General features: G+C 34.0%; 1 protein-coding gene across 1 annotated transcript in view; it reads right to left on the bottom strand.

Annotated features, from left to right (window-relative positions):
* LOC124299284 (flotillin-2) overlaps positions 1-6,876 on the bottom strand; it is a 510,013-nt gene that overhangs the window by 368,017 nt on the left and 135,120 nt on the right. The window lies entirely within an intron of this gene.

Below are 6,876 nucleotides of genomic sequence, written 5' to 3'. Positions count from 1 at the left end.
TTTGCGAAGTAACGAGGGTCCCACTGACAACCTGTAAAATTGGGGTTAGGTAACTTACGCTCAATGCAAAGAGCGCGTACACCAAACAAAAAGCACTAGTGTGTGAAATATAGCTTTTTCAATTGTGCGCATGTACCAACATCGTTTTACCGCACTGTTTGGAAATGATGCATTTTACGCACGTCCCGCAGGCTCCGAAAATCTAACTTTTCAAGCATGCTTTGAAAGAATATTATTATCGAAATCAGAAACGTAATTATTCCACAAAGCGTAAAACAATGCTTGATAAATACTTAATATAACGTATAAAAACCTGTTGTTGGTATCTCGATTCGTTATCTAGATAAAACTGAATGGAGAGAGACTTTCACCGAGTATAATGAAAGATTCGTTCCTATTTACACCTACACAACGTTTGTAAATGCGTCAAGTCATCGCTAGATCAAGTAACAAGGAATTAAAAAAAATTATACACAACGTATAATGTGATACGCAAGTATTAAAATGCTAAATTTGCAGGACATTTGATTTTATGTAAAAAAAATATTTACACAACGTTGTTTAGTTCCGAACGTTGCACGAGTTATAAATCTTGATAGTCAATCTTATTCAAAAATTCATCTTCAGACATTTACAGTGACCAGGCTAACGAGTTTGGAATGAAAATTTGAACCATGACTTCGTAAGGAATTTCATAGACTGCAAAATGCTTTCTGTATCAAGTCCGTATCATCAAAAGCGTCTGAGTGATGAGAATATGAAAAAATGATGCATCTTCCCACCTCGTTTAATGAAAAAAACTTCGAATACCGAGAACGATATTTAAAAATTTGATCCAAGAAATATGCTTTGCCAAAATTTTTTCCTCCTCTTGTCGCTGTGTACATCGAATTTGGCCGATGGGAGCGAAAACAAAAATTAGTGCTTTCAAACAAGACACTCAATTGCGTAATCAGAAATTCTGAAATAGGTTATTTTTGGCCCTCCTTCTCGGACGTGACGAAGGGTAACCCTTCGGAGTATAACGTCAGAGACAGACTTTCGGATGCCGATGATGGACGGAGAAATCAATAAGGCGACCTTATCGTGCTTTATAAGCATATTGTAGGTCTAAAAATAGAAGGCTCAGGTTATTACGTAGGGAAATCGAAGTAAAAAAAGTGCGATTATATGGGCGTGAGACATGCACCGTTCAATTTCTAAAGTTGAACAACCTTCTATTAGCTGCTGCTGCAACGGCCTTGACTCCAAAAATGAAAGATGCTGTTGCAGTCTTGCCGTTACACTTGTACACAAGATTCCATGTAGCTGTCCGTACAGAAAATCAAACATGGAACGAAGTGGCCGATGAAAAGTTTGAAGTTGCTACAGCGTGTAGTCGAAACACGAAAGTGTAATTAAGTTTCGAGAAACAAATATTGATTATCAGACACACGGAGAGAGCATTTACTGACTTTACTCAAATAAACCACGTTTGCGAAGTTTTTTTTTTGTTCGAGTGTTTAAAAACCGTGGTCAAAGTATATCAAATTGAATTCACTAAAGACGATGGCTTTTTTGAGTAAAAAAACCTATTTTCTACCCATAAATTTAAACTGTAACGTCAAGTTGTGCACGTCGATGAATTTGAAATTCTTTGTAAATAATCAATCGTTGTAACATTATTAAACAAACTTGTCATTCATATAAGGAAACGTAACTTGGTATACGTACCTATGTTACGTCAATTTTAAAGTCACTGATTATGAAATAGATTTTGTTCATTTAAATTCGCGATTTTTTTTTTTTTTTGTTCACGAAGAAAAAAAAAAAGAACAAGTTTTTTTTGTAATAAAATTGTAAAATCCGCTTAAATTGAATTTCGCTTTTTGAACTCTAGTATTACTTTCAATTTTGTTCGTTTGTTTGAATGCCTAAACATTGATTATACATTCTTGAAAGTTTTTCGCCAAAGGAAAACAAAATGTATCATTGTAGGAAGACGATAGTTTAAAGGGTTGGTTACTTGTTCGATGAGAGTTGTAACATATGTTCGAATGAAAGACTTTCTCGAGGTTTAACAATTTTAGTCAAGCAATGTTGAATACAGCATTGACAAATCTGCGACTTCGTTCAAGTAATATAAAATTGATTTTTATTTACGTCTTTTCGTTGAAACTGTTTCGAAAATTGAGTTACGACTCGGTAGACGTGGAAGAAAAAATAGTAATTCTTTTTCATTGCTAATAATATCTTTGCGTTAGTATCATTTCTAAGAAAAAACAGGTGCAAAGGTGTGAGGAAGTAAAATAGTCATAATAAGTGTTTCTCGTGAGTTTCGAGGACGTGTCGGTTCTGCGAGCAAAGAAGTTGAACACGCAATCCGTTGTTCAAATATGTTCGGGACAAATTGTTGAAGAGGTATATTCAAACACCCGAGAAAGGCGGCGAAGCTGGAGACGAGTCGAAAGTTTGTTTACACAACAGAAAAAAAAAAAAAAGAATAAAATGAAACTTTTCGAACTGCAAAAGGTGATTGATTAATTTATTTATTTGTGAAACGAGTGAATTGTCGAATGAAAACTGAAAATATTGGATACGGATTAACGGTGCAAAGAAATCCGATGGAGAGATTCGCAATTCGTATTTTCAGTTACGAGTATTGTCGATTTTGTAATCACTTACGAACTGGGCGATTTGAACGCTCATTAATATGATTCGAAATATTTGAGCGAGTTGCAACATTCGCGCAATCGAAAATTCTACCAAAGCGAAGCGCCAAACCTGTTAATTATAAAACTAATACACCGATTGATTCGATGAAAGTTAAATTTAAAAACCACTCGGTCACGACTTTGAAGGTTTTAATTTTATATTCGAAGAATGTATACTGTACAGTACGAAATAAGAAATTCTCATGATTGGATATTACTTTATTATTTTGTTACTTATCGCGCCAAAAAAAAAAAATTAGGGAACATTTTTTGGCAGATTAATTTTTGAGTTTTGATAAAAAATTTAACACGAGAGCTGAAAAGTTTTCAAAACTAAAATCTAGGAACTTTATCTTGCGATAAAATCGATATGTACTTTATGTACATATCGAAGGGTTGAAAAATTTGGAGTACATCTCCCATGAAATTTTGTGAAATTATTTATAGTCCTTAAAATCTTCGAGATTACAAGAAATAACTGAAATCCTATCGAATCTCTTAAAAGCCCCGAAATGCTTGAAATCGTATAAAGTCCCTGGTATCCCAACATGAAATCATATCAAATTTCTAAAATTTCTGAAGTCTGAAATTCTGTAAAACCTTTTTAACCCATCGAAATTTGAAATTCTGTGAAACCTGAACATTTTCAAATCGCATCAAGTTCCTGAAATATTCATACGAAATCATCTGAACTCCGTGGCATTTTTGGTCTTTGTAATTCTACGAATTCTTTTAAAATCCTCTGAAATCTATTCAAATTTCACGAAACCTTGTAAAATCTTGTGACATCTCTAAACACTTTAAAATCACATGTAATCCGTGAAATCCTAATACGAAATCATCCAAGACCAACCATATTTTAAGATTTTTGTAAAACCTAAGAAATCTTTTGCGATCCATTGAAATCTCATCAAACCTTTTGAAATATTGTGAAATCTCTAAACACTTGAAACCATATGAGATCCGTGTAATTCTATTATGAAATCATCTCAAGCCTTCTATATTTCTGAAGTGTTCGAAATTCTATGAAATCTTTTGGACGTTATAAAATCTTGTGAAATCTCTGAACGCTTAAAATCACAAGATGCCCCTGAAATCTTCGTATGAAATCATCAGACCTCTCTGAAATTTCTGATATTTGAAATTCTGTGAAATCTTTGAACATTCTTTGGAATCCATTGAAATCTAACGCAACATTATGAAATTTGTGAAATCTCTGAACGCTTAAAATCACAAGATGCCCCTGACATCTTTGTATGAAATCATCCGAACTCTCTAAAATTTCTGATATTTGAAATTGTATGAAATCTTTGAATATTCTTTGGAATCCATTGAAATCTAACGAAGCATCATGAAATTTGTGAAATCTCTGAACGCTTAAAATCACATCATGTCCCTGACATCTTTGTATGAAATCATCAGAACTCTCTGAAATTTCTGATTTTTGAAATTGTACGAAATCTTTGAATATTCTTTGGAATCCATTGAAATCTAACGCAACATTATGAAATTTGTGAAATCTCTGAACGCTTAAAATCACAAGATGCCCCTGAAATCTTCGTATGAAATCATCTGAACTCTCTGAAATTTCTATAGTCTTTGAACTCCTCGAAATCTTTAGAAATCTTTCAGAATCATGAGATCTTGAAATCTGGGATATAGGCAATAAACTCAGTGATTAGCCCTTCGACACATCTCTTTATTTTTGGATGACATGAACGGGAGAAAGGCGACTCGTGTAATTGAAAATGGCGAAGATTTGTTGTGTGTAAATTTCACGTAGAATTCTCGGTGTGCAAAAAATGCTTGCAAGGTAATTACACGCCGGTCACGAAGCGTTGCTATTAAAAATAACAAAGCCGGCACGGCTAATTTCACGAACCTTGAAAGGAACAATATAATCGTAGATCTGAGCATCAAGACGCTGCGAGCAAAATTTATAACAATGGAAGCGTACTTCATTCTGTTGCTGTCAAGGAAAAAATGATCCAATCCTTCCTGATGCATGAAATTACGTGGTGAATCAAATGAAATTTTGTCCCAAGAATCTCTCTGCAGTACGGAAAAAGCAAATAGAAAACCGCAAATTCAAGTTTAAAGGGTTGAGTTTCTTATAAAATTTATTAACGAAAATATATTTCATCAATCATTCGTTTTTGTAAATCGTTCCGAAATTGTATTAAACGTTTGTTCAATTTCGGTGGTTACATGATTCTCTATATTGATATCACCCGAAATGAATTTTGAATAAGGTACAACTGTATTGTTTACAACAAAATGGTTTTATATGATTCGAAGCCAGTTCATTTATTTTATACAAAGTCTGGTTCATGGAATCCGCAAAACCGATACCAATTTGGGAGTAATGACAGATCGTAATCCGTTTCAGGTTACTGATCACTGAAACGTTACGATCAAAATACACAATTTTCCATTGTTTTCTGTACCCATGAGATAATTTTCTGATGAATCCTATTAGAACTCAGATTAGTCGCCAAGACTTGGTCGTTTTGAGTCTTGTCTGACTGGACCATACACCTGATAAATCCTCAACAAAACACAGATGTTATAATTTGGCAAAACAATATATAACGATACCATTTAAGAAAAAAACATCATTATTTCGAATTTTCAGACTTGACTGTGTTGAAAATCCGTTGATCGGTATAAATAAATCACAACACATCGTCATTTCACAATACAAGTACCGATAATTTCTTTTCAAAGTTTCGTTTATTGTACTTCAAATTTGTTTGTTAAGGACAAAAATAAAGGACTTGTTGAATTCACGAAATATAGAGTTGAATCATGACGTGAGGAATCTGATCGCCGCATTCGGCAAATTAACCCTTTCGTACACACATTTTTCCTCACATGCAATTGACTTGAAATTTTGCATACATGGGCTTTTGGGGTCACTGATTACGAATCTGAACTCGAAATTTGAAAATTCAAAATGGCGGATCCAGTATGGCGGACGTGAATTCAAACGATTGTTTGATTTTGATAAAACTTTATGTCGCATGGTTTTTGGGGTCACTTATTACGAATCTGAACTCGAAATTTGAAAATTCAAAATGGCGGATCCAGTATGGCGGACGTGAATTCAAACGATTGTTTGATTTTGATGAAACTTTATGTCGCATGGTTTTTGGGGTCACTGATCACGAACCTGAACTCGAAATTTGAAAATTCAAAATGGCGGATCCAATATGGCGGACGTGAATTCAAACGATTGTTTGATTTTGATAAAACTTTATGTTGCATGGTTTTTGGGGTCACTGATTACGAATCTGAACTTGAAATTTGAAAATTCAAAATGGCGGATCCAGTATGGCGGACGTAAATTCAAACGATTGTTTGATTTTGATAAAACTTTATGTCGCATGGTTTTTGGGGTCACTGATTACGAATCTGAACTTGAAATTTGAAAATTCAAAATGGCGGATCCAGTATGGCGGACGTAAATTCAAACGATTGTTTGATTTTGATAAAACTTTATGTCGCATGGTTTTTGGGGTCACTGATTACGAATCTGAACTTGAAATTTGAAAATTCAAAATGGCGGATCCAGTATGGCGGACGTAAATTCAAACGATTGTTTGATTTTGATAAAACTTTATGTCGCATGGTTTTTGGGGTCACTGATTACGAATCTGAACTTGAAATTTGAAAATTCAAAATGGCGGATCCAGTATGGCGGACGTGAATTCAAACGATTGTTTGATTTTGATAAAACTTTATGTTGCATGGTTTTTGGGGTCACTGATTACGAATCTGAACTTGAAATTTGAAAATTCAAAATGGCGGATCCAGTATGGCGGACGTGAATTCAAACGATTGTTTGATTTTGATAAAACTTTATGTTGCACGGTTTTTGGGGTCACTGATTACGAATCTGAACTCGAAATTAGAAAATTCAAAATGGCGTATCCAACAAGGAAGACAAACAAAAGCAACAAGAAGAATGTTGAAAAAACTGTTGTTAAATTTTTTGGTAAGTATTAAGTTTGTGTAAAAATTGGCATTCGAATTTTCATGATTAATGCCCATTCGTTTGCATGCGATATTTTTGCAATAAATAAACGACCGACTTTTGTAATTTATTTAGACTTACGATATAAAATATTTCAGGGACCATGTGGGACTAAAAAACTGGGTAGTTGTTACCAAAAAATTAGTA

Source organism: Neodiprion virginianus, chromosome 2 (assembly GCF_021901495.1).
Source record: "Neodiprion virginianus isolate iyNeoVirg1 chromosome 2, iyNeoVirg1.1, whole genome shotgun sequence".
Classification (NCBI taxonomy): Eukaryota; Metazoa; Arthropoda; class Insecta; order Hymenoptera; family Diprionidae; genus Neodiprion; species Neodiprion virginianus.
Note: the sequence above shows the minus strand (reverse complement) of the source record. Positions and strands in the feature narration are given on the sequence as shown.